The 27,865-nt window shown below is 41.2% G+C and overlaps 1 protein-coding gene across 1 annotated transcript in view; it reads right to left on the bottom strand.

Annotated features, from left to right (window-relative positions):
• The window catches only part of Myo3b (myosin IIIB), a 239,322-nt gene that overhangs the window by 177,110 nt on the left and 34,347 nt on the right, over positions 1-27,865 (bottom strand). The window lies entirely within an intron of this gene.

The following is a 27,865-nucleotide window of genomic DNA, read 5'->3' as shown; positions in this document are numbered from 1 at the left end:
GGATGGTTGTCCAGGTACATACCCAGGCAGAAAGCTACATTCTGTCTCAAAAAAAAAAAAGACATTAATAGAAGAAAGAGTTGAGTTCAAACCCCAATATTGTTCCACCTAGCAAGCTCCAGGCCCCAAGTTAGCTCCGCAGGCCTGAAATAATTAATTCATTGAAATGATCCTTGTGAGTGGCTGGTAGCTTTAGGGCAGTGGTTTCAGGAATGAGCTGGTCAGTGTGCGTTTTATGAAGAGTGGAGGGATGTTTCACTGTCTCCCTTCTTCTGTGCCTAAAAAAGGATGTTTCTGTTTCTCAAACTGCTGCTCAAAACAAGAAGAGAAAAACTTCCTCGTCATTAGGATCTTTGGAATCATTTTTAATAGCTTTAAAAACTTACAGCTGTTACCCATAGTAGATCTCTGCTACTGGAATTCCACAGGGCTAGTTTATGAAAAAAATGAGGCAAAAAGCAGAAGGAACTCAGAGTTTAATCTTTTCCTCCGTCCTTGCTGAATTTAGGCCTATGACATTCTTAAAATTTCAAGCAGGGAAGCCTGCTCTGGTTACCTTGGTGATAAACTAGGGATAAAAATTACACATAATTGCTGCTGATGTCACCACTGCCATATTGTTTCCAAGGCTACAGATTGTCTCCAAATCATTGTAATGCTTTATTGGAAGCCCACTCTTGAAGCAAAAAGCTTAGTGCTGCAGTTATTCTTTCTAAATCTATCTATTAAAGCATCTAAGACCTCTTGGGGACTTTGGATAATTACAGAGATAAATAGGCATTGAAAATGCCTTTCTATTTTAACCTATTCTAGTCATACAAACATAATTTCCAAAAGCTAATATATTTTTTAAGTTGGTTTGAATTATGCTACATAAGAAAATTTCTTTCTAAAATGCATTTTGCCCAAAATGCTACAGGGGAAAAGCAAATTGCAGAAATGCTTGTGTATGTATTCTGCATGAAAAATAGATGACAAAAGTGGAGTACACTGTTGATAGTAGCCCTCTTTGAGTAGTGGGGGTTCACTAGCTTTCAGTTTGTATAAGATATACATTTCAGCAATAATTTATTTTCTTTTTCTTTCTTTTTTGCAGTCCATACGTTACTCTTATCATCACTGGCACTAGTGAGAATCAGATTCCTAGTCCTCTGTACCACTATCCTTAAATTACCAATCTAAAAGAAATGGTTTTCTAAGTTAAAATGAAGCAATGAAAACATTTATGAAGGACATGCTCCCCCTGACCTGCTTTCCTTCCCCAAAGGGTTGTTCAGTAAGTCCTTTGTGTAATCACACTCAGCTATAGTACAGCTGCTCTTATGTAAGCTTCATTATGCAGAAATCAAGGCTCTTTTGGAAAACCAGCCATTGATATATTTTGACCAACATCTGTGACTTTCTGTATCAGCCCACAGATGTTGACTGCCCAAGAGAGTGCCAAGGCAGTTGTGGTCAGTGAAAGCCACCATTACATTCCAGCTTCTTAGGAAATCCTATTTATAGCACAGTAGTCATGGTGTGCTTAGTGGTAACAATCTTTAGAACAGAGTGCTCCAACTTACTGCAAAAAAAAAAAAAAAAAACAAAACCTGGGCTTAAAGGTACAGTAGGAGCCCTGCTCCATCAGCAACAGAAGGGCAGAGTCTACAAGACCTCCCACATGCTGCAAATGCTGCTTGATGATGTGACTCTAACACTCCTTTGCCATTTTCCACTATAGCAAAAATAGAGCTGGTGCTCACTAGGTCTTGGCCACCTCACCTGCCTGATCAGCTCATTTTGAAGCATAACAATTCACCTTTGGAGTCCATTTACCAGCTAATGATTCCATAAAGCAGCCCACATCTCCTAGGATGTATATGTCACTGAATAATGCTTTTCTTTTAAACTAAAACTTACAGAAACCAGAGATGGGTATAATGAGCTAAATAACTCCCTGGAGTTTTGATTCTTTTTCTGATGGCAAAATTTACATTGGAAATCGCTGCTACAAATGGGAAATCAGACCAAAGAATTATGTTTACAAGAAAGGTAATTGGTTATATTAGACAGGTAATACATTTATCCATCTGTGAAGGACTAAGTACTAAATATTCCCTCCTATCTTTATGATGGTCATCATTTTAGGCTCTAATAATGATTTAATGATTTATTATTGTGCTTCCAAGAATTGGTCAGATGTTCCTAACCACAAATTTACTACCCAACTTTAATAGCAAACTGTACAATTAAGATGGCAGGACTGTCAAGCCAAGGATCTGCATGCTATAAATAATGTTTCCTGATTTTACAAGGTAGAATTAGATAGCTTATGGATAGCCTGTAAACACACAAGTTTAACACTAGAAAACTCTCTAGCACATCCTCAGACCAGAGTTGACATCTTGGATTTTACACTAAATGGACTATAAATAACAGAGGATCAATTCATACCACAAAAAGGTTCTCTAAATGACCCATCTACTAGCTATTTCAATGTACCATCCTAGGATTGAATGGGTTCACCCCTGCTGTGGCAAAAGTCCCTTTCAGGGACAGTAATGAATAGGAGGGACATCTATGCTAGTTTGCCTGCTGTGACCATCACTCTTCATAAGTGACCTTCAAGAAATGGCACTGGCTGATACAAAAACAGATGGACCTTCAAAGGAGATCAACTCCTAAAGAATGAACCAGGCACCAATGATTCATGCCTATAATCCTAGCTACTCAGGAGGCTTAGATCTGAGGATCAAAGTTTGAAACCAGACTAGACAGCCAAGTCCACAAGACTCTTATTTCCAATTAACTGCCAAAACTTTGGATATGGAGCTGTGGCTCAAGTGGTAGAGCACTAGTCTGGAGCACAAAAACCCAGAGACAGCACCCAGGCCAGAGTTCAAGCCTCAGAGCCAGCCAAAAGAAGATAAAATAAAGAAAAAATGAATGAAACTTTATAGTGTAAACCCTTTGAACAACTAACAGATGATAGTTTAACAAAATGAATAACAGGAAGCTAAAAACAAAAGTTTTGAATTAAAGGGGTCAGTGGAAGGGGGGTGGTAAGTGGAAAAAGGAAAGGTGGATGATTATAGTCATAATGCTCTGTGTACAGGTGTGGAAAAGGAACTGGGAAATGATGTGAATAGAAGGGAGAGAAAGGGTAAGCATGAAGGGAATGATGAAGGGGTGAATGACCAGGATGTACTGTACATAAAAATGAACATGTTAAATGGTCAGCCCTGTGTACAACCATTTGTGATTAAAAAACTAAATTAAGAACAAAAGGCCTAAGTGGGTCCACACCCACTGAAACTCTCTGCAGAACACTCGGACACACTCATTTTTGTCTTTTTCTTTGCAAGCACAAAATAGAACCATTATTATTTAAGATGAAATGTTCTTTCTTTACCCTCACAGAATGCCAAGCAATTGGCTTAAACCATTTACTTTGCTTTCTTGTTGTTTTGTATTTCTCCTACACAGGTTTTATTGGCTTCATGGTACTATGAATCCTTTGGGAAGCATAAAACAATTCCTTAATAAAGAGACATGTCTTAAAAGTCCAAACAAAAGGCAGGAAATCCATTCATGCACTGATAACCAGTCTTCCTTACAAGTGCCAGAGACTTATATTTTAAATTAAGCAGTGAATGTCTATGTTATTTGGCATAAACACAAATACGAAATCCAAAAGCCTTACCTTTACGTCTTTCTAAAAATATAGCAAAGTAAATGACCACAACCACACAGTATTTAGGACATACGCAGCACATTTGAGCAACCTCATCATGACAGTAACGATTCCATTAAATGAAGTTTCAAAGCAAAGGTGTGGGAAAGAAATGGCAGGGCTGGAAATTGTGGATAAAATTTGATGCCTATTCTAAGGCATAAGCAAGTCCTGAAAAAGAGGCTCTTTACTGAGTTTCAACCAGGATTTCCCAAAACCTTGATCCCATCAACTTTCCTAAGATGTCATTGTTGTTTTCCACTAGTCTGCTTAAATATCCTATAAACCAGCATTTTAATCTGGGAGATGGCTTCTAAGGCTAGAAGAGTCAATACCTTTTACAGTTCTCAAGTCAAAGAGTTAAAAGACAATAACATTAACTGAGAGGCTAGCAGAAGTTGGTGGTCAGAAATGTGGACTACTCAGAATTAGAAGGTGGAGAAACAGCACCTTCTATAAGGCAACAGTTTAAACAATGCCAAGCATGACAAAAGCGTAACAACCAACAGCCCTCTTGCTGAGGGGGGGAAAAGTCTCAGCTATACACACCAGCTCAGGCCAGTCCTCCATCCTGTGGCTACCACCCAGGGGAAGGCCTTGCTTGTTTTAAACAAGCCAATCAGATCTCACAAATTGCTTAAAGGGAAGAGGAAAGGGGGAGAGGCAAATATAAAACAACAGTCCCCAGATCATGTGGCTGACAACCGGCTTCAGGCCCCAACGCTCATTCTCCTAAGTGGACTTTACTTTTTGTTAAATGATCTCTTTGCCACTCTATTATAATTGCCCTGGCTCTTCCTGGCCTTATTTCTTCTATACCATTGGAGAAAAAGAACACACCATCTTGTGTTTCATTGCCAGAGTCCTCAGGACATCCTCTAGAATGTTCCATTGGTGACAAGAAGCAACTGGCGTTTCATTAAAAAGGACAATGGTAATATAGGAAGTAAGTGGTTTAGAGGGGAAAAACTGTCCTGATCCAGATGTGTCCAATGAGGAGCTCTCAAGCCTGAACACGCACAGAAATGGTCATACAGAACTCTGAGTCCCACTCAGAGAGTCTCTGATTCAGTAAATCTGCTGTGGGGGCCTGAGAATGTCTAGGACATTCCCAAGTACTAGTACTGCTGGTTGTACTAGTTCAGCGCCTAAGCTTTGAAAGCTTCCTGTGGACCAAGGTAAAAATGAAGTGTTTCTCTTCTGTCCTTATTTTGAAAAAGTGATGTCACTTACACTAGAGACACTATGAGAAAATATAGGAAAACACTAGTCTTTAAATATCTCTTTTTTTTTTTTTGGCCCGGTCGTGGGGCCTGAACTCTGGGCCTGGGCACTGTCCCTAAGCTCTTCAGCTCAAAGCTAGCCCTCTACCACTTGAGCCACAGCGCCACTTCTGGCTTTTTTCTTTTTGCTTATGTGGTGCTGAGGAATCGAACCCAGGGCCTCGAGCATGCAAGGCAAGCACTCTACCACTGAGCCACCTTCCCAGCCCGGAAAACACTAGTCTTTTATCAATCAGCTGATGTTGGCAAGCTTACTAACACACATGCACACACATGCACACATACACACATGCACACAAATCTATCTACACATCTGTAGTATAACTCAGAGTATTAATAGTAAAGAACTGTTCATTTCCACCTTAAACTCTGAGCCTAAAAAGCAGCTTGAATACATACAAAGCCACTTTAGGTAGAGTCTCCTAGTATATTTACTTGGCACATAACAAGACTTCTGACTTTTTTTGAGATTCTACTTTTCATTATAACTATTAGGAATTTTCCACATTTCATCATCAAGACCAAATAGGAAGCACAAATAGATCACTTTCCACAAGAAAACTTAAGGAAGTTCAGGATCCCTTAGCTATTAAAATGACTGACTTCAGCATCTCTAGACCTTAGGCTATACTGTGTTCCACCCTGCACGGGGTACCACACTGAGGCAGAGGCTGCAGATAGAGGAGGTTAAAAGTATCAAATATGGAAGGACCAGCTTGGTTCAGCCACCTCCCCTTGTGATTTAGAGCCTTCTGTTAGAGATTTGGCAAATCTTAGATACCATGTTAACAGAATCATTTCATGGTCCAGCTTCCTCTCAGTGTGATTTATTTGAATCTGTAGGCTCCAGAGGGTCCTATTCAAGAGATTTATGAGCCACCTATATGATTCCATGATGTGAAAGGAAACGTACATGTTATTAAGAAATGAAGTATTAACATGTACTTTGTGATTGTGTCACTTTCCATCAGAGGCTTTGGAGCTAAAGCATATTCAGTACTTTTACCTAGCCTGTGCCCCACCTGTTCTGTGACCCCATTCACAAATACTGAAGCAATATCTTGAAGAGGAGAGGAAGGCTTTCTCATTTCTGAGCTCTTGGCAATGGAACTGAAGGTTACAAAATCTGGATGTGAACCCGAAGTTACTGCTTTGTAGTTTTGTAGAGGTATCAGTTTTCCTGCCTGAGAACTATGCATAGAACCTCCTTTCAAAGACAGAATTAACTGAGCTAACGCATGTGGACATAGCTCCATGTTCTGTCCTGGAACTAGGAATAGGTAGCTGGAGTAAAATAGTTCTCTTTCTCTTCTCTCACACTTAGCATCCAAAATCAACTAAAGATATACTGACAGATAAGCAATAAAATGCAATGTATCTCTGGTCTCACTTTTTGCCCTGAGCTGCCCTGGACCGCAATCCTCCTATTTATACTTCCAGCTAGGATAACAGGTGCATAGCACCACACTCACTCAGATTCTTGTATATTCTCTCTCTTTCTCCCTCCTCCTCTCTCCCCTCTCCTCTCCTGCCCTCTCCTCCTTCCTTCTCTTTCTTTCTCTTTCTTTCTTTCTTTCTCTCTTTCTTTCTTTCTTTCCTTTTTCTTCTCTCTTTCTTTCTTTCACCAGTATAGTACTGGAGCTTGGACTCAGAGCCTTGTGCTCTTGCATGTCTTTTTCACTGAAGGCTGGTACTCTACCACTGGAACCACAGCTCCACTTCCCCCTTTTTACTGGTTAATTGGTTAGAAGAGTCTCACAGACCTTTCTTTCCAGGCTGGCTTTGAAGGTCCTTCCTCAGATCTCAGCCTTCTGAATAGCTAGGATTACTAGTGTGAGCCTGGCTATGCCTAGCTTTTTATTGGTTAAGATGAAAATTTCATACACTTGTTGCCCAGATTGATTTAGAATCATGATCTTCTCAATCTCCACTTCCTGGTGCCCTACACAAACATGTTCTTCCCAAAGAGCTGTTGTTCATTTGGTGTCTCTTTGTATTCTCACATCATTCCTTTTTGTGTGTGTGACAGTCTTGGGGCTTGAATTCAGGACCCTGGCACTGTTCCTAAGTTTTCTTGCTCAAGGCTAACACTCTACCACCTGAGCCACAGCACCACAGCCACCAGAAAGAATCTGTTTAGGAGCAACCCTTTAGTGACTTTCTATCAACTTTTGATAGAATTGGATAGAATTGGTCATAAACACAGAGGTATGAACTCACCACAGGCATCTAGTTACCACACTCATATAAAACTTGGGACTTGCTCTCAGAGCATCAGGGCCCTCCGGCCCCCAATCTCGTCCCCAGGAAAAGGTCCTTAGAGGAGCCCATTTCTCTATGCAGAGCTCTGGCCTTTTTCACACAAACTATCAAGAAACAGATGGACCAGAAAAAGGATGATTTAAGGACATTCCAAAACTAGAGGCATAATTTCTGGTAGAAATTTTACAAACATATAAGTATAACTAGCCACCTTGACCAGTAGCTTAGAAATCCATTTGTTAGCTGAGGAAGTATACAACGAAAATGACACAAATTAAAGCTAGTTTAAAATTCAAACCAGATGCTTTGTTAAGATGGTTTTGTTTTATGGCTGGCAACACTCACTCAATTTTTCTACAAAATTCAAATACTAACCTTATATTGGGTCAAACCACCAGAAAACTATGCATGAAGGTGCTAGTGTTGTTATGAATTTTTCTTTCAGTTATGATTTCATCTACTTTAAACAACTACCAGATTTACTATGAACATGAAAATGAAGACATCATTTACTATGTTACCCATCCTGAGCATTTAGCTATGTTTATTTCTCTGAATAAAAATTAGTGTGCAATAATAAATTAGTGTAACTGATATTTTTCTTTTTACCTTGGTAACTAGGAAGCTTGGGAGCCAATGCATGTTCCACAAATAAATAGGAAAGTATGATGTACCAACCTCCTTGGCTTAATCTTTTTTGTCTTTGTTTTCTATTTATGAAAAACTCCTTTCCTCCTGTGTGTTCACCTTGTCCTGTAACCTTACCTGTCTCTATAACCAGGGAACTATTGTCCTTTAACTTTCCATACTTCTGCCCATCCCCAAGTTCCTGGTTTTGACCTCCCTCTGATAAGACAGCTCCTTCCTTCATGGCCAGGCCCACATGTGCCCTGACTTGATTCCCCATGGTATTTCTGCCTGCTACACTTGCCTTGGGCACTGAGTTCCTGGCTGTGTCCCTGATAACTTGGATTTGCTGATTTGGGCCCAATCTTGTTATAAATACTCCCAAACTCACAGATGAAGCATCTTACCTTCCAACTTGTAAAGAAAAGCACTTTCCTTTAGAACTTTTTAAATTCCTGAACCTTTTCAGAGTCTTGGAATGTACAGTTGTATGATTTATAAACTAAGCATTCTAGGTGCTCTAAAATTGAAGCTAAAAAGAGCCACATATTCTTTAAGTGTTCATCCCCAGCCAGAGACTGGGAGGTGAAGATAATAGAGCCCTTGATCAAGAAGCAGGAAAGTCAAACAAAGAGGTGGAGTCATTTATGAAATCCAACACAAAGGGCTTTCTGTCATCACCATATTCAAAAGATATAAAATATTAAGAAGCCTTTAAAACTGAGACCCAGCGTGCTCTCCTCCGTCATCACCTCCCGCGCTCCTCGCTTTTCTTCGTTAGTTGCTGAACCTGATTTTCCCACAGGACAGCAAGTTTCCTCTTTCCCTGCCAACCCACACCATCACCCTCTACCCATATTCCACAACCAGTCCCCAAGTCCACAAGGTCATCTCGCCCTGCTCCGTCCCTCCCCTCTTCCCTGTGCTAACTCACTCACTAGACCTTGTTCCACTCTCTCCAGTGACCTCGCCCCCTTCCTCCTACTTTCTACAGATCTGTTTCTGGGAGGATCTTTCTAAAGCACAGGTAGAATTTGTGTCTCTGTTCTCAAAAGCCACTAATGGCTTCCAGTTTCCTAGAATCTCAACTAAGCGTTCCTCGTGGCCAACACTATCCTTGGAATTCTGTTCTGTAAGTTAACTTTCTTTTGTTTAATGTGTTTTTATTTATTAAATTGTTTATAAAGATACAGATGATACATAGAGACATTACAGTTACATAAGTCAGGTAAAGGGTACATTTCTTTTTGGACAATATTACCCCTTCCCTCATTCTCTCCAAGTTTTTCTCCATCACCCCCATGTATAGTTCATTTTCCACATAGTGTCCAGTGAGTATCACTGATGCATTTGTTCACCCTTTGTCCCTCCATTTCTGTGCCCCCCTTTTTTAACCCCACCCTTTACCCCAACAACTCCAGGCCTGGACTTCCATGGACACAGCTTTTCCTTTACTCCTGTGTTCAATTCTCTTCTGAACGCTCGACTGTCTCCATCCTCTACCCCTTGTAGGTTCTGCTTAGATAATGTACAAGACCTTCCTGGGTCTCCTTGGTCAAAGTTAATTAGGTGTCTTTTTCCTTCCTATGGCCCTTTCTTTACACTTCACTCCATCCAGCCTGCTGGGCGCACTTAGTTACATGATGGAGTTTCAGAATGCAAAGTCCAGATCTCCACACCTCCCCAGCTCTGAGCCATCCTTCATCCTCTGCAGTGCTCATCTGTCCATATCTTAGGGAGGCTCTCCAAACTGAACCATCTCCAGATGTGACTTTGAAGCATGTCTAATCTCAGCCCTTCTTAAACTTTCAGCGCAAAGGCAGCAGACTAACTCTTTTTTTTAATTTAATTTAATTTTATTTGTGAACATACTGTACAGAGGGGTTACAATTACATGGGCAGGATAATGCATACATTTCTTACCAAGCATGCAGCCTCCTCCTTTGTTTACCCTTCACATCCCTTCCCAGCCTACCCCCCCCCCCCCCAATCCCAATCCTTCCCCCCGCACCCCCACCCACGGTAGCAAATCATCCTTGGTCATGGAATGAAACCATGCCACAGAGCATCTCATTACAGCCAGCCATGTTTTCCCAGAACGTGTTTTGTATAATGTATATACTTCATAATAAAAGGCTGCATTAGGGCTGGGGAGGTGGCTCAGCGGTAGAGCGCTTGCCTTGCATGCATGAGGCCCTGGGTTCGATTCCCCAGCACCACATAAGCAAAAAGAAAAAAGCTGGAAGTGGTGCTGTGGCTCAAGTGGTAGAGCGTTAGCCTTGAGCTAAAAGAGCTGAGGGATAGCGCCTAGGCCCAGAGTTCAGGCCCACGACCAGACCCAAAAAAAAAAAAAAAAAAAAAGGCTGCATTATAGGTACATACCAAGAACACATCATGGTATTTTTAAATGCTTAAAATTATTGTAAAGGTGATGCACAGAGGGGTTATAGTTACATAATTAAGGTAATGAGTACATTTCTTTCTTTTTTGGGGGGGGGTCTGTTGTGGGGCCTGAACTCTGGGCCTGGGCACTGTCCCTCAGCTCTTCAGCTCAAGGCTAGCGCTCTACCACTTGAGTCACAGCACCACTTCCATTTTTTTCTGCTTATGTGGTGCTGAGGAATCAAACCCAGGGCCTCATGCATACAAGGCAAGTGCTCTACCACTGAGCCACCTTCCCAGCCTGAACAGTGTTACCCCTCTCATTTTCTCCCACTCTCCCTTCTGACCCCCCCTCCCCTCTTAAGATATAAAATTCATTTCCAACATAGCGTGTAGTGAATATCACTGCTGCCTTGGCTCACTCTTTGTCCCACCATTTCTGTGATACCCCTTCCCTTCCCCTTCCCCCAAACAGATATACGTATATACAAGACAATGGGAACAGAAATCAAAAACAGTGTCAACAGGGAATAAACCAAAGGGGGGGAAAAAGAACAAAAAAAAGAAAGAATTGCAAACAGTACACTAAAAAGAACCTTGTTTCCATTTCTTGGAGTTTATGTCAATAAGCATCATTTTGCATGGTCATATGCACATAGATATTGAGCCCTTGTGATCCTCTGCTAAGAATATCCTAGACATATTCTACTTGTTACAAATGAGGGAAACCATGGAGCCTGGGTTTCTTTGGGTCTGGCTTACTTCATTTTATATAATTTTTCCAAGTCTTTCATTTCCTTACAAATGGGGCAACATCATTCTTTCTGATGAAAGTATAGAATTCCATTTCATACACACACACACACACACACACACACACACTCACATCACATCACATCACATCACATTTTCTTGATCTAGTCATCTGCTGAGAGGCATCTGTGTTGATTCCATATCTTTGCTATGGTAATTAATACTGCAATGAACATAGTTGTTCTGGTAGCTTTAGTGTGGCCTTGTTTGTGGACATTTGGGTAAATGCCCAGAAGTGGGATTGCTGGGTCATAGGGGAGCTCTATGTGAAGTCTTTTCAGGAATCTCTATATTGGCTGGACAAGTTTACGTTCCCACCAACAGTGTAGTAGCATTCCCCTTTGGCTACATCCTCACCAGCATCTGTTATATTAGTTTTCTTGATAATGGTTATTCTAATTGAGGTGAGGTAGAATCTCAATGTTGTTTTGATTTGCATTCTTTTTATGGCTAGAGATGTTGAACATTTCTTTATGTGTCTATTGTCCGTTCTTATTTCTTCTTCAGAGAAGTCTCTCTTTAAGTCTTTAGCCCACTTATTAATGGGTTCTTGTTTTTTTGAGGATTTGTTTGGGGGAGTTAGTATTCTGAACTCTAAGTGTATTTTATATATGAAGACTTTGTCTGATGTATAGCTAGTGAAGATCTCCCAATCTGTTGGCTTTCTATGTATCTTGCTAGCTATGTACTTCGCCATGCAAAAACTGTAGTTTAATGCAATTCCATTTATCTAACCTTACTTTGATTTGTTGGTTGTGTTTCTGGATCTTTACTTAGGAAGTTTCTACATGTGCCCAAGAGCCCTAGTATTTCTTCTATCCCTTCCTGTAATATTTTTTCATGTTTTACCTTGAAGTCTTTGATCCATTTGGTATTGATGCTGGTGCAGGGTGATAGATAAGGATCAAGCTTTAGTTTTCTATACCTTTATAGCCAATTCTGCCAGCAGCAATTGTTGAAGAAGCTGTCTTTCTTCCATCCTGTGGTTTTGGCTCCCTTATCAAAGATTAGGTGATCATAAGTCTGAGGGTTGATTTCTGGATGTTCAATTCTGTTCCATTGGTCCTCAGGCCTGTTCATGTGCCAGTACCAAGCTGTTTTTATAACTATGGCTTTATAGTAGAGTTTGAAATTTGGTGTTGATATTCCTCCAGCACTGTTCTTCCTACTAAAGATTGTTTTTTCTATTCAGGGTCTTCTATTATTCCATATGAATTTTTGGATTGCTTTTTTATATCATTGAAGAATGTTGTTGGGATTTTGATGGGTATTGCATTGAATTTGTAGATAGCTTTGGGCAGTATTTCCATTCTCACAATGTTAATCCTCCCAATCCATGAGCACGGGAGGTTTTTCTACTTCCTTAAGTTTGCTTTAGTTTGCTTTTTCAGGTTTTTTAAGTTTGCATCATAGAGGTCTTTTACATCTTTGATTAAGTTAATTCCCAGGTACTTTTTGAGGCTATTACAAAAGGAGTTGATTTCCTGATTTCAGCCTCATTCTTCTCATTGTTGACATACAGGAAAAAAAAACTATTGATTTTTGTGGGTTAATATTATACCCTGCTACTTTGCCAAAGTTTAGCTCAAGTAACTTGGGGGAGGAGTCTATTGGGGTCTTTAAATAGAGGACCATGTCATCTGCAAAGAGGGACTTCATAGTGTTATGTGTGTCTTCTTTTTCCTCTCTACCTCTCACTCTCCTTTCTTGCCCACTCCTGCATCAACTGCCTTCTCAATGTCTCTACTCAGATCACAAATGTGCAACTCAAAATTAGTCTGAGATAGAGCTCAATTTCTGCTCAGTCATCCTTCCAAGCCAGTTCCATGTGCAACCATCCCCACCTTGGGAAATGGAAACTCTGCTATTCTAGCTGCTCGAGACTTGCATTCTGTTCTCTCTACCTCTCATACCCTAATCCAGCCCCTAAGCAATCCCATCAGCTCTGCCTTCACATTATAGCCATAATTCATTCTTCTCCACCTTGGTCAATGGCCAGTCTCCCTTTCCTAAATCATTACAAGGGCCTCTCTCCATATCTTCCTTCTCTATCTAGCATCCCAACTTCCACAGCACACCCACAACCCTTTAAACAGAAGTCACAATACTTCTGCTCCAAACCACAATAGCTGACAAACTCATTCATAGAGAAATTTAGAATCATTACAAGGCCCTCTGTGCCCTTGTCCCCTGCCATCTGCCCAGCTCCTACTATCCCATGGCTTTCCTAGGGCTCTAGCTGCCTTGACCTTTTTGCTGTTCTTAAAATGTTCCCACCTCCTTCCCTGACATTTGCACTTTCCTTTGCCCTAGACAAGACCATGCCTTTACTCACTTAAGGCTCTCTCTCACACATTGCCTGACCAGAGAGTCTTTCCTTCACACCTCCTATACTACCCCCACCATGTCCCACTTCCCTTTGCTTCAGACATGCACTGTGTTAGACAGATCTTTCGTTGCTGTGACAAATGTATGAAGTAAACAATGTAAGGGAGAAAGAATTCATCCTGGCCCACACTCTCAGAGGTTTCAGTTCATAGCTGGCTAGCTCACTGCTTTCAGGCCAATGGCAAGACAGAAATATGATGGCCTAAAGATGTGAGGTAGGGGATGTCTGTTCACCTCATGGCAGTCAGGAAGCAGAGAGAGAGAGAGAGAGAGAGAGGGACAGAGAAGGGCACAGAACAAAATCTCTTTCAAAGGCATGCCCCCTCCAAGTGACCTACTTCTCCCAAATAGGTGCTTCCTCTTAATAGCTCATTGGTGGGTTAATGCCCCCATGGATCAGTCACCTCTCACCAACATCTGGTACCAAGCCTTCATTCACATCTGTGTCTTTGATGGGAACATTTTCTATCTAAACTACAGCAGGCACGTTTTTGGTACCTAGCATATTATATATTTTATCTATTTGTTTATTGTTTCTCTCTCCCTCTAGAATGAAAACTCCACAATGGCAGAGACTTTGTTTTATCTACCATGTGCTTGATAAGGTATCTGTCCATAGTAAATGCTCAACACATATTTATCAAATGAGTAAACAAATTAGCTCCCCGTATCAACTTACAGTCCATTTGCAAGTAGGTCACAGTTTATACACATTCTCCTGGAGAACTGGAATAGTTTTAATTAGGAAGCTCTTGCATTTTGCCAAACTCATTTGGCAAACTTATTCCCCCTGGGGTCATTCTTTCTTTATTTGTAATTTTATACCACTGCATTTATTTTTTTTTTAAATCCCTTCCAGTTTCAGAACTCTTATTACCAAGCCAATGAGCTATTTCTTTGTTGAGAGGCATATTTAGTTACTGTTGAGTATTTTCCTTCTTCTCTAATAGATGCTGAAGTGCCCACCTGTGAAGTTTGGAAGGAAGGCAAGAAGGATAGGGCTGGGAGGGGACTGTGATCTTCAAACACATGCATGTGTCACCATCAAGGCAAAGATGCAACAAACCTACCATCTGTTCCTTAGGAGTCATTGTAATAGTGAAGAGCTCTGCCAGATCACAGAGGGCCACCAAGCAGGACCAACATCAAAATGGATGAAAGAGACAAGTCAACTTCCCCACATCCACTTCTCCTGGACTTGAAGATGAACTTGGGAATCAGAAGCCTTCCTTCTCTGTCCATTGCTATAATGGGTTATATGCATGAGTGGTTTAAAAATGTTTTGTTTCAGCCAGGCACCAGTGGCTTATGCCTATAATCCTAGCTACTCAGGAGGCTGAGATCTGAGGATCACCGTTCAAAGTCAGACCAGGCAGGAGAGTCTGTGAGACTCTTATCTCCAATTAACTACCAGAAAACTGGAAGTGGCGCTGTGGCTCAAGTGGTAGAGCACATGCCTTGAGCTGAAGAACTCAGGGACAGGGCCCAGGCCCAAAGTTCAAGCCCCATGACTGACAAAAGAAATAAGGGTTGTCATTGCAAAACTGCCCAAACAGGAAGGTTTAGAGCAACACAAATCTATGCTCTCACAGCTCCAGAGGCCAGAAGTTAAAGTGTCAGCAGGGCCATTCACCTTCTGGTGCCTTCAGGGAAAAGATGCTTCTTCGCCTCTTCGAGCCTTTGGTAACCCAAGTTTTCCTTGGCATGTGGGTTTTTTCCCTCTGTATGTGACTGTCTGTTGTCCAAATTAACCCTTTTTTTTTGGTTGGTCATGGGGCCTGAACTCTGGGCCTGGGCACTGTCCCTCAGCTCTCCAGCTCAAGGCTAGCACTCTACCATTTGAGCCACAGCACCACTTCTGGCTTTTTCTGCTTATATGGTGCTAAAGAATTGAACCCAGGGCCTCATGCATGCAAGGCAAGCACTCTACCACTGAGCCACCTTCCCAGGCTTCCAAATTAACCCTTTTTTTTTTTATAAGGACACAGGTCACATTGAATCATGGTCCAGTCTAGGATATTTTTTTTTTGTCAGTTATGGGGCTTAAACTCAGGGCCAGGGCACTGTCCCTAAACTCTTCAGCTCAAGGTGAACACTCTACCACTTGAGTCACAGAGCCACTTCCAGTTTTCTGGTGATTAATTGGGAGATAAGTCTTATGGACTTTCCTGCCTACCTGGCTTCAAACCGTGATCCTCAGATCTCAGCCTCTTGAGTAGCTAGGATTACAGGCATGAGCTACCAGCACCCCGCTTATGAGCTCCTTTTAACTTGATTCCTTTTAAAAAACAAAACAAAACATTTTTATTGTAAAGAGGCTATACAGAGGAGTTACAGTTACATGAGCAAGGTAATGAGTCTATTTCCTATTGAGCATTGTTACTTGATTTCTTTTGTAAAGACTTTATTTTCAAACAAGGTCTCAGTCTCAGGTACTCTGAGGCTAGAATCTCAATTCATCTCTTTGTAGAGATGAATCTCTTTGTAGAGATAATTCAGCCCATAATAGTCGTTGTTGACATTTCCTTTTTTTTTTTTTGTCAGTCATGGGGCTTGAACTCTGGACTTAGGCGGCTATACTTGTACTCTTCATTTCAACGTGAGTGCTCTACATGAGCCACAGTGCTACTTCCAGTTTTCTAGTGGTTTATTGGAGATAAGAGTCTCACGGACTTTCCTGCCTGGGCTGGCTTTGAACCTCAATCCTCAGATCTCAGCCCCCTGAGTAGCTAGGATTACAGGCATAAACCACTGGCACCCGGCTTATTGTTGACACTTCTGTTGGCATCCTTTGTCCATCTTTATATCCTGCATAACACATAACATGCATCCATCAGTATCGTCAATCATCTCTCAGTTCCAGCCATGGCATGGTGGTGAGGAAGGCGAAAACAAGCATTTCTAGGGGCAACTCTAGCTCAAAATATGGACAAGTAAAGGCCCAATAGTCGTTTCAGGGAAGGTTGTACAACTTAGAATCATCTGGGGAACTTGAAAATACAAAGCAATACTTTGCTTTTATACAGAGAGAGAGAGAGAGATTTGCAAAATAAATTATATATTGCCATGTACCAGTGGCTCATACTTATAATCCTAGCTACTAAGGAGGCTAAGGAGTATAGTTCAAAGCCTGTCTGGGCAAGAAAGTCCATGAGACTCTTATCTCCAATTAAGCACCAAAAAAGCCAAAAGTGTAGTTATGACTTAAGTGGTACAGAACTAGCCTTAAGCAAAAAGCTCAGTTCAGACCCTAAGTTCAAGCTCCAGGACTGGTATACACACACACACACACACACACACACACACACACACACACACACACGTACAAAGTTATATATTTATATAAATGCTGAACTTGATCCCAGCACTGAAATCCATAGGAAGGGGGAGTGCTGGGTACCGGCATTTTTTTTAAGTTCTCAGGGCATTCCAACCACCCTCAAAACTGAGGAATCTGTCCTGCCACCATAGTGAATGGCTCTAGTCACAAAACTGGTGGCTATGCTCATTCCTCCTCCTTGCTGGATACCTACAGAGCATAGAGAAGACACTGGAAGAAAACCACCTACATGGCCTTGTTATCATTTGACTGGAAAATAGCCATGGATAACAGCCATTTTTGGCCCTCTGAGAGATCAAGACGGAATGAGTACAACAGGAACAGAGCCAACATGCAGGCCTCTGAATCCTAGTTCAAAGTCAGAGTTCTGCTGGGGAAGACTGTGTGGCTGTTTGAGTGTGATGACCCAGAACAAAACACCACTCCATGTGGCTAGACAACCAGTGTTGAGGTGGGATTTTTTTGTTCTTTCAATCTTCATGTTAACCATGTGAAATATCATCTTACTGGTTAGTCCCTATTAATCTAACAGTCACAAACAAATTCATTTTTCAACCTGTGGCTCTCTCAGTGTGCACAGTTCTCAGGGTGTCTGAAGGTTCTACTTGCTGATTACAGATACCCATTTGCTCTCGCAGCTAACATCTGTTGGGATTCCAAGTCTGTTATCCAGCCTACCAACTCCCCTCTGACTCCCTGAATGTGATGATATCTTCCAACTCATTAGACATTTAGAAGCATTCGGCAAGCAAGACATCAACCAAGTCCTCAGGATCCCAAGATGTCCCCCATCTAATATGCTAACCCCATTATCCAGCTCTCCATGACACAGTCTTTCCTGGGGTACTAATCACACCCCCTTCTCCAGTCTACGTTTTTCCATCTCAGCCACTAAGACATCATACCAGAGATTACCCAAGGCCAAATATAAACCCATGTCTAAAGCAGTCCTCATTCATACCAGCCACACAAGCAAGGAAACTAACCTCATTTTATTTTTTTTGTGGGATACTAATTACTAATGATCATAGGATTTTCTTCTTAGAAGATGAAAATATAGGTTTCTGGACTCTGCTTTCTTCCCTCTTGTTGAAGACCTGAAACACATTCTCCCTTCTCCATTCCTCTAACCCTGATCTTGTTCTCCAGAATTCTCCTAAGATCACTAACACTGGGTGAGCCATCTCACCTGCTTACTCCCTCTATACCTGGGAATGCTCTTCCAAGCCATGAAACAAACTCATCAGGAACAACTACATGCTTTCTTTGTGGTCTTCTCACCTGCCTTTGGTTTCTGTCTCTCTTTTGCCAATGCTTTGGGCCATTCAGGTTCAGCTAGAAAAAATATAATGCAACTTGGTAGAGAAAATGGGAGTCAATGTCTTAATTTTAAGTCAGTGACAATGTGTCTATTCTTTGTATGGTAGTCCTTTTACCAGGAGTCAAGAAATTTCTAGAACCATGGGGAAAGTTGGGCCCACCACGGAGTAGAAACACCCTTATAGAATAAGACAGACAACCCCCATCATACAACCCATTGACCAAACAAAGGATAGAATTGGCCAGGAACTGGTGGCACCTGCCTATAATCCTACTTACTCAGGAGGTTAAAACTTGGAGGATTGATTGGGCTGGGAAGGTGGCTCAGTGGTAGAGCGCTTGCCTTGCATGCCTGAGACCCTGGGTTTGATTCCTCAACACCACAATAAGCAAAAAGAAAAAAGCTGGAAGTGGTGTTGTGACTCAAGTGGTAGAGCGCTAGCCTTGAGAGAAGAGCTGAGGGCCCAGAGTTCAGGCCCCACGACCGGACCCAAAAAACAAAACAAAACAAAAAAAAAACTTGGAGGATTGCAGTTCAAAGCCAGTCCTGTAAGAGTCCATCATCAATAATACTTATTAAAAAGCGAGGCTACCATTAATAAATGGGCTAAAGATTTAAAGAGAGACTTCTCTGAAGAGGAAATAAGAATGGCCAATAGACACATGAAGAAATGATCAACTTCTCTGGCCATAAAAGAAATGCAAATCAAAACAAAATTGAGATTCCACCTCACCCCAGTTATAATCTATAAACAAGAAATCTAATAACAACAGATGCTGGAGAGGCTGTGGCCAAAAGAGAACCCTACTGCACTGTTGGTGGGAGTGTAAACTTGTTCAACCACTCTGAAAATATATGGAGGTTCCTCCAAAGACTACACATGGAGCTCCCCTATGACCCAACAATCCCACTTCTGGGAATTTACCCAAATGATCACAAGGCCATTCTAAAGCTACCAGCACAACTATATTTATTGCAGCATTATTCATCATAGATAAGGCATGGAACTAACCCAGATGTCCCTCAGTAGATGAATGGATCAAGAAAATGTGATATATATATATACACACACATATATATATATGAATTCTATGCTTCCATCAGAAAGAATGGCACTGCCCATTTGTTAGGAAATGGAAAGACTTGGGGAAAAATCATTAAGTGAAGTAAGCCAGACCTAAAGAAATATAGGTCCCATGGTTTCCTTAATTTGCAATAATTAGTATACATCTAGGATAATATTATCAGATGAACAGAAAAGATCAAAAGCTATGTTCATGTGAACATATAAAATGATGCCAAACAAAATGAACCCCAAGATATGGACACAAGATGTTTGCCTTTGTTGTTTTTAATGTACTATCTGATTTTTTTGTTTCTTTTGTATAATCTGACCCCTATGGTATATCCCCTGTTAACACTGTATTTGATTTTGGTACCCTGCATCTTGTATACACATGTAACTAATTTGGGAAGGGGAAGGAGAATAACAAAATGCTGAATCAAGGACATAGGATAGCCCGTTGCAACAATGATACTCACAAGACACTATGTTGGAATGAACTTTACAACTTCTGGGGGGGAGGAATGGGGGAGGTGGGGAAGAGAAGTGATAGTAGAAGAAAAACAAAGGAGAGGGTAACAATGTTCAACAAGAAATGCACTCATTACCTTACTCATGTAATTATAACCCTTCTGTTCAGCATCTTTACAATAAAATAAATTTTTAAATGAAAAAATCTAGGGTGGAGACATATTTCAAGTAGTAGAGCACCAAGCAAGAGTTTGAAACCGTAGTTTAATCACTAGGACAAGAATAAAAGAAAGAAGGTAACGATGGAATAGACAGGAAATCCCCTTCCAAGGATGACAACATCCCTATTAACAGTAGACATAATGGCAGTGGGAATAAACTGGACAGTGTCACAACATTCAAGTATGTGAATAGGGACGGGAGTGTCCACATCCCTTAGGAAAGTGTCTACTAACAAAGAAGTTATGATCATGGGTATTAATGGTAGAGCCCTTAAGATGGATGCCATATGAGTAGGAAAATTTTATTAGAAAATTAGTCTTTACTCTCCTTAATTCCCTCCCCCCACAGTCATCAATCAATCAATTAGCTGAACTTCCAAATGATTGATCTCATGAATGGCCCTTTTGAGTGGAAGCTCTCAATTCTTCGGCATTAAGAAAAATAAATTTCCTTTCAATATAAATACCCTTGAGATCTTTTCTTTGGCAGTGTCCAGCATAAATCAACATTTACTGTATGCTAGTCTAAGCATTTTATATTCCTTACCTCCTCACAGCTTCCTCCATGAGGCTAAAACCATTCGCATCCCTAGGTTAGAAGAGAACAATAGGACATAGAGACTTGATATAACTTGATCAAGTTCACATGGCCAAGAAATGACAGAGTTGCTGGCTGAGACTGGGCAGATTGATTGTAGAGCACATTAGTAAACTGATTATGGAACTAAACCAATTTTCTACCCATTCTGCTATCTAGCCTCGGAACTCTGTCACCAATGTGAGAAAACCCTTGTAGCCTGATAGAAGATGAGATACCACCACAATGTAGCTAGGTACCCTAGCCAAAGCTATACTATGTATAAGCAAGCCCAGCAAAGATTTATAGAAGCATTCAGAGAATACACACACTCATGACGGAAAAAAAAAAATCAAATGATTCTTGTTAAAGGAATTAAGTCCGGAGATGTTTGTTACATACCCTTAGGTAACTGATACACTCATGCTTAGCACCAGGACAGTATGAGGGGAGGAGAAGCTATGGGACAAGGGCAGGAGGGGAGGAGATCCTTCTAATCATAGCTTTACCTAACTCTGGGATTTCCTCAGGAATGGACAGCTCCAGCTCGAAGACCTTTCCTCCAGGCTACCATCGCTCTTCATCCCTGCCTTACCTGTGCCCTGCCACTATGCTAGCCTATAAAGGCAGGTATAACCATTGCTCTTCAGTCCCTCCTTTTATCTGGAGTTGAGAGAAAGCCAGGATGTCCCAACCCATTGGTACTATTTTGAGCTGTTTCTTTGCTGATCCTTTCCACCCATCTCTCCATCATTTAGGAATTAAGTTGGAATTGGCCAAAGTGAATGGTGCCAACATAATGAAAGATGGGTAATGAGGGAGAAAGCACAGATAGTACGGTATGACAATACTTTTGCATCTCTATCTTTCTTACTTGCAGAGCAGGCTTCTGGCTCAGCACTGGTAGAGACCAGCAGTCCCTGAAGGCATGTTCCTGATTTACCACCTGATCCCCAAATGAAACTTGCAAGACTCAACTCCCCCTGCCTGCCAGAACTCAGAGGGGCAGCAAGCTGTACCTCCACAGGAGCTAACAGCCCCAGCTGCTCGACTCAGCTTAAAAAGGAATTTGGAAACATGTTCTACAGAATGGAATCCCTTCTGGGGTATTTCTGGCCAGGGGCCTCCAGCCCCTGGGTTCCCAAGGAAATGGAGTATCAAGTCCTGAACACAGAGGGTATTCCTGGGGAGAAAAGGAGAGGGATTACCTTCAAAGGATTCTAAGAAATGTGGAGCACAGTCCACTAAAAATGAGATTAGAAATCTCCCCTAAAAGTAAAAGACTCATAAAAGATAATTGTTTTTCTATTGGAGTATTTCAAAACTTTTTCTGCTATTAGGCACTCCATAAATGCTAAATGATGCTAATTCTCCTAGCACTTCTTGCTTTCTGAGCAAAGCAGAGATTGAGAAGGTTCATTGATTAGAAGGCCAATAGCTAAGTGACCTAGGCTGGTGAAGGGAAACCAAACCTCCCCAAGGCAAATCCAGCCTTACTGTGCCATTAAACACCACCACCCCTCACTCATTACACTTCAACAATAGTTTAGATTTAATTTCTTTCTCTTGTATTTCATAGCCCTAAGGGAGAACGTCCTGAAACAATTCTGTAATAGTAAGACAATTACTGGTGACTCAGGACTCCATGCTGCCTCTGTCTTCTGTCTCAGCTAAGGGCAGGCAGGGACTGGCAGAGCTACCCAAGTCAGGATGATTTTATGTGTGTATTAGGAAAGTCAGAACCAAAAAGAACCTGCCCAAATACATAAATAAATAAATGAAATGTAAGGCTTCCATTGAATTCAAATCTAATGCAAGGGTTCTCCCTCCAGACAAGAGCTAAGTCCTTAGGAGAATTTTCAAACATTCAAAAACACTTCAAGGGCTGACTTGTCCATCTGATCCCTGTCATTTACAGCATTTAGGCAATCCAGGAGGATCCAAACCATACATTCCCAAAGTCTACTTCTTCATTTTTTTCTACTCAAAGTCTGGCCAGACTGGGAGGGGACAGTCTATGGTCCCCACATAGACCCACTTGTTCTTAAAAGCAAACCCCTGGTCTTGTTCATCTTTATCTCCCAAGCACACAGCCCAAGCCTGAGTTTGGATAAACAGAGTGACGGGGATCCTTGGATAGATGATACGGACATTTTTTAATTCCCAGTGGACTGGGTTTCAAAGCACTTTTGCAAATTGGTAGCTTAAAGCTTGGAAAACATTTTTCCCTAAGCTTAGCTCTGGCAGACTAGGTTGAAACCCTTTACTTAACTACCAAAAAAAATAGGGAATGTTAGCTAATATATCCCATCTTCTTAAATAGCCACTTAAAATACTGTTTTCATGAGAAAATGCATCCTAGTGCAGGATGCCAGAAACAGATTTCTATCCCACCCCCTGCCTCCCTCCCCAACTAAGAGCAAATTTTCCTACTGAAAAAATAAGAGGAAAGAGAAAAAGCAAAGGAACGCAGAATGAAGATGCTGGCTATACCAAAATTAGGCTTGGCAGTTCAGGTTTGCAAGGAGCGTGAGATGCACGAAAACCTATGCACAGCATCAATGCCATTCTGAAGTACCTCTCTGCTTTGCATGATACATTCTGCAAATCTTCCATTCAAATACTCTGTCTTAAGTATTTAAAAACCAGGAGCCAGAAGATAAGTTGCTTTTAAAAAAGAGTTTGGAGAAGAGAAGGATTTCTGGGTTTAGGATCATAAGTCAATGAATCATTGGGATGTCCACACTCACTTACAATAACATTCTTGATCTCCATTCTTCAGTTCCTTGAAGGACACAATCAGTGATGCTAATAAAATCTCTAACGTTCATGATGACAATGTCAGTTTAACATTGAGAGTGCAGGAAGGAGGCCGAACTTTAAGCATCTTGAAGACTGGGACCTTCTCCTATTCCTTTCTGCATATTCCAGTCCCCTTGCTGCACAGCACATAATTTACAACTAACAAATAGAATTGAAAGAAAGGCTTTAACTTTTCAATGTAGTAGCAAAGCACATGAGCTACAGAATAAAATCCCTCAGACACATAGCAATTTTCTTCCATAGGGGCAGGACCAGGGGACTAGCAGCTGAGCCTTGTGGGCTTCCTTTTCTAATCTGGAAAAAAGGGCAGTGACAGCACTTACCTGCCCCAGTCCCTGCAGGGCTTCATACTGCATCTCCAGGGATGAATCAGTCCAGTGCCTGACATCTAGTTAGCACTCCAAAGGGTTCAGCTATCATTATTTTCTCCATCCACATTCAATGAGTTATCTTGGATTTTGCCCCCCAAGTTGGTTTCTCAGGGAATTGGTAAACATAGAAGTTGGTTGGCATTCTTGGGTAGAATTGTGGCTCCCAAAACAAAACCTAAGCACGTGATTTTTTTTAAAAATTCAGAATACGGGTCATTGCGGATGTAATTAATTAAGGCACTGCTCTAGAGATGAATTAATCCTGGCTCTAAATCCAAAGTCTTTATAGGAGAAAGAAAAGAGGATCCAAAACTTGTTCTTGGCTTTGGGAGAAATAGAAGTCTGTTTCTAACATACCAAGCTGGAATGCATTTTGCTCATGAAAACAGTATTTGAAGGTCATAAAAGAGATCCATCATATATAAACATATATATCATATATATCTATGGAATATATCTATGGATAATGGATCTCTTGTCCATGGATATCTTCCATGGAAGATGAAGACAGAGATGGAAGTCATGTACCCCAAGCTCAGGACCACCAAGAGCCACAAGAAGCTGGAGGGAAGATATTCTTCGCTAAGGGCTCGGAAAGTAATGTGGCCCTATTACTCCAATTACCCTAGCCTGCCGGTCTCCAGAACTGAGAGAGAATATATTTCTGATTTTTTCCAATGTGTTAGGACTCTGGGGCATCCCTAGGAAACCCACAGTTGGGACAGGTGACTCAGAACAATCTAGATTAATGAGGCTATCAAGCCAAAGCATGATGTGATGACCATTCCTTCTTAGCAGTATGCTGCAAGGGGGATGGAAGGGTAGCCACTGGCTCTAGTTCCCGGGGTTGGGATGACCAAGATGGTCACTCTCACCCATTCCCACAAAGGCTGTTTAGGCTGGGATTCTGGCAAACAGCCTATCTTTTCCCACCAGGAATAAAATGGAAGTGTTTAGTGTGCCATGAGACAATGAACTGGCAGCTATCACGTGGCCCCAGATAAATGGGCAACAATGCGGTTCTCAGGGCTTGTCCAATAACCACACACAGGCTCCTGTCTTTCTGAACCTTCTGTGGAAGCTAAATGGGTCAGTAGTCAAAGACTCTAAGCTAAGGAAAAATGCCTGGCTTCCAAGAGACCGACATAATCGTCTATTTCTCCTAATGCTACTGATTGTTGATGTTCTAGCCATGAAATTGATCTTTTAAGAAAAACAAAACAAAACCAAACAGATTGAAGTCCCCTGCAGGATACTCCAAGCCTTTGGAATTTTAGCAGAGTCCTTAAGAAAGAATATGTATGAGAGTCAAACGTACCAATGTACTGATGTGCAAAGAAACAGTTTTCCTTCCCTTCCTGTCTTCTAACTCCGAGAGAAAAACAGCAGCAGAGTGAGCCTCAGCAGTCAGAGAGGTGACTTTTTTGGAGCAAAGGCATTAGACAAGATGACACATGCTGACAGGTTCAGCAAATAGAGGATGCTCTGCCAATCAGCAGATAATTTCGATGTGCTCGCAATGTCGGAAGGATTTTGAGTCACACGTTATTTCAAAGACAGGTCACAATTTCTGTGTGTGTCATCTTCTAATGTGAAGGTCAAGAGGAAGGAAAGAGTGGGAGGAGCACACGGGGAAGAGCCGGCAGACTGCTTCCCAGTGCAATTCCAGCCCGGGAATTACTGCCTCTGTCCATGTCTGCGGCTCTCACCTTTCATGTAAACAAAAGTCATTTCTTCCTTGGTTCACTCAAGGGTTTGGTTTTTCACCTTATTTAATAAGTTACCAATTTATTTCAATTTCCAACAAGAAACAAGGAAGAGATCTATGAGGAAATCCAGGGGGAAAAAGCCATCCAGTTTCTTCTGCATTCCAGAGTACCCTAAAACGGATTTTGACGTAAGAGAATTCCAGAACTGAAAATACATGGAAATAGGACAAAAAAATTAAAAAGTTGAGAGAGAGAGAGTATTTATGGCCATATAGTAGAAGGGGTGAACTAATTTACTGCACTGCAATGATCACAATGAACATTCCCCACCCCCCATCATTGTGGTACACACAAAAAAAATTGTAAAAACAATTCTGAAACCAAATAGATTCAAATAAGTCATAGAGGGAAGGTGGCTCAGTGGTAGAGTGCTTGCCTTGCATGCATGAAGCCCTGGGTTCAATTCTTCAACATCATATAAACAGAAAAAGCCAGACGTGATGCTGTGGCTCAAGTGGTAGGGCGCTAACCTTGAGCTGAAGAGCTGAGGGACAGCGCCCAGGCCCAGAGTTCAGACCCCCTGACCAACAACAACAACAAAAAAGTGTTGTCCTCATTTGTAATTTGCTTTTCTCTATTAGGAAGAGAAAGGGAAAAAGGAATAGGACAGCAAGACAGAGAGACAGAGAACTTGATTCCCATGAAACATAAGTAAATAATTTGAGTACCTTTACAAACTATGAAAAATGGTTAATTTCTCTATTTTCCATCAAGGAGTTTCTTTCATGAAGGGTACATTGTTAGTGTTCATAACTACTATATAGCATCCACACATTCACACACACATATTTGTGTGTATGCACATGCTTGGTCCATCCATGCCTCCTCAAAGAGAACTATGAAAACTCAAATTGAAGGATGTGTTTAAGCAAATTTTTGCTTGGTAAATATAAAATATAAGCCAAACATACTTTTCCTTTTCATGAATGAAAAGCTTTACAGTATGTATAAATATGTCAACATTTTGTTTACTTCTTTTTAGCCTCTCCTTCCTGCCCAGGAATGTCAAGGCAGCCATTAGGATTGTGACAATGGCAAATGCTGAACACAAGTAATCGCGATGAGAATCTGCTGACCAATAGCTGCTGGCATTTGCCAGCTACTTCCATCTGATCCATCACTTGTACTGGAACTGAGAGGGAGCAAAAGGCCGGTGGTTAAGAAGGAGAGAATCCTCTTTCTCCGTTGGGATAGAAACCCTTTTCTTCTAATTGCCTACCTGTAAGGACTCATTCTACTTTGAGGCAGGAGGCAAGAAAAGGGCTCAGTTATCTGTGCCCAGGTCAGAAGGCTTCTTCCAAGATGGAAGAGCTGAGAGGAAAGAGAGAACAGAGAAGAGATTGGGGAGTTGGCCCGGAACAGAAACAAGCTCCATGGAGTTATTTGGAGATAAAGGATCTATGGAGACATTGTGAACATGATATGTACATGCTTGCATACACCCACACACCACATATATACACACACTGCCCATACATATACTACATACAAACACACATGCACACCCTACACACATACATATGCACAAATACACACACACACCACACTACATATATACTTTAGCTGTCTCAAATTTATCACCTTATGAAGTATTTGAACAATTGATCTATATAGAAATAAATTCTAAACAAAAAAGGAACAATTTTCCCTAAGAAAATGATCTCTTGCTGAAAGTATATATGTCTTGCTAATCAGAAATCACATCTTAATCATGAGTTTTGGGAAATTAGGTGGCCACAGTAAACAAGTAAGAGTGACTCTTTTATGACACACAAAATCATTCAGCCTTGTTTCTCGTTTCCTGATGATTACTGTACCCAGTGCTGTTTTGAGCTGCTGTATTCTTACATCCGTTTGAACAGCTCACCAGACTATTAATTTAAAAAGCTGGAAGCTGCGTCTGCAGCTCACAGCACCACGATCTGCTTTTGTATTTTGGAAAAGAAAAAAAAAAAAAAAAGAGTAACCCAGCATTGGGTAGGAACCATTTTTGGAATAATGTTTGGTTGTTGCTTACATCTGGATTAGGTATAAAATGATAACATTATGATGATGAACACCAGAGAGCCTCATCTGCATATAAATAGAACTAATCAGAAATGCAAATTGCAATCAAAAGAAATTTTTAAAGGATGCAATAGCTGTGTGATTGTGCAGATAAGGAAAGGTCAACACTTGTATTGTTACTGGCATTTAATGGTTCACAGCCTGTCCAGAGCCTTTCTTTGAAAAATACATTTGGAAAGTACAAATTATTAATCTGCACCTTGGCCAGATAGAGAGAGCCCAGGATAGCTTGACTTTCCCTATCTAGAGCCTTGAGCTGGCCATATATCTGCCCAATTCCTTGGAAAGATACCAAAACCTCTTTACAGATACCTAGTGAATACAAGGAAATCATACTTGCATTTAACTATCTTCCAGACAGACAGGCCTCTT

Source organism: Dipodomys ordii, unplaced genomic scaffold (genome assembly GCF_000151885.1).
Source record: "Dipodomys ordii isolate 6190 unplaced genomic scaffold, Dord_2.0 Scaffold5, whole genome shotgun sequence".
In the NCBI taxonomy this organism is placed as follows: Eukaryota; Metazoa; Chordata; class Mammalia; order Rodentia; family Heteromyidae; genus Dipodomys; species Dipodomys ordii.
This window is presented reverse-complemented; position numbering and strand designations above follow the sequence as displayed.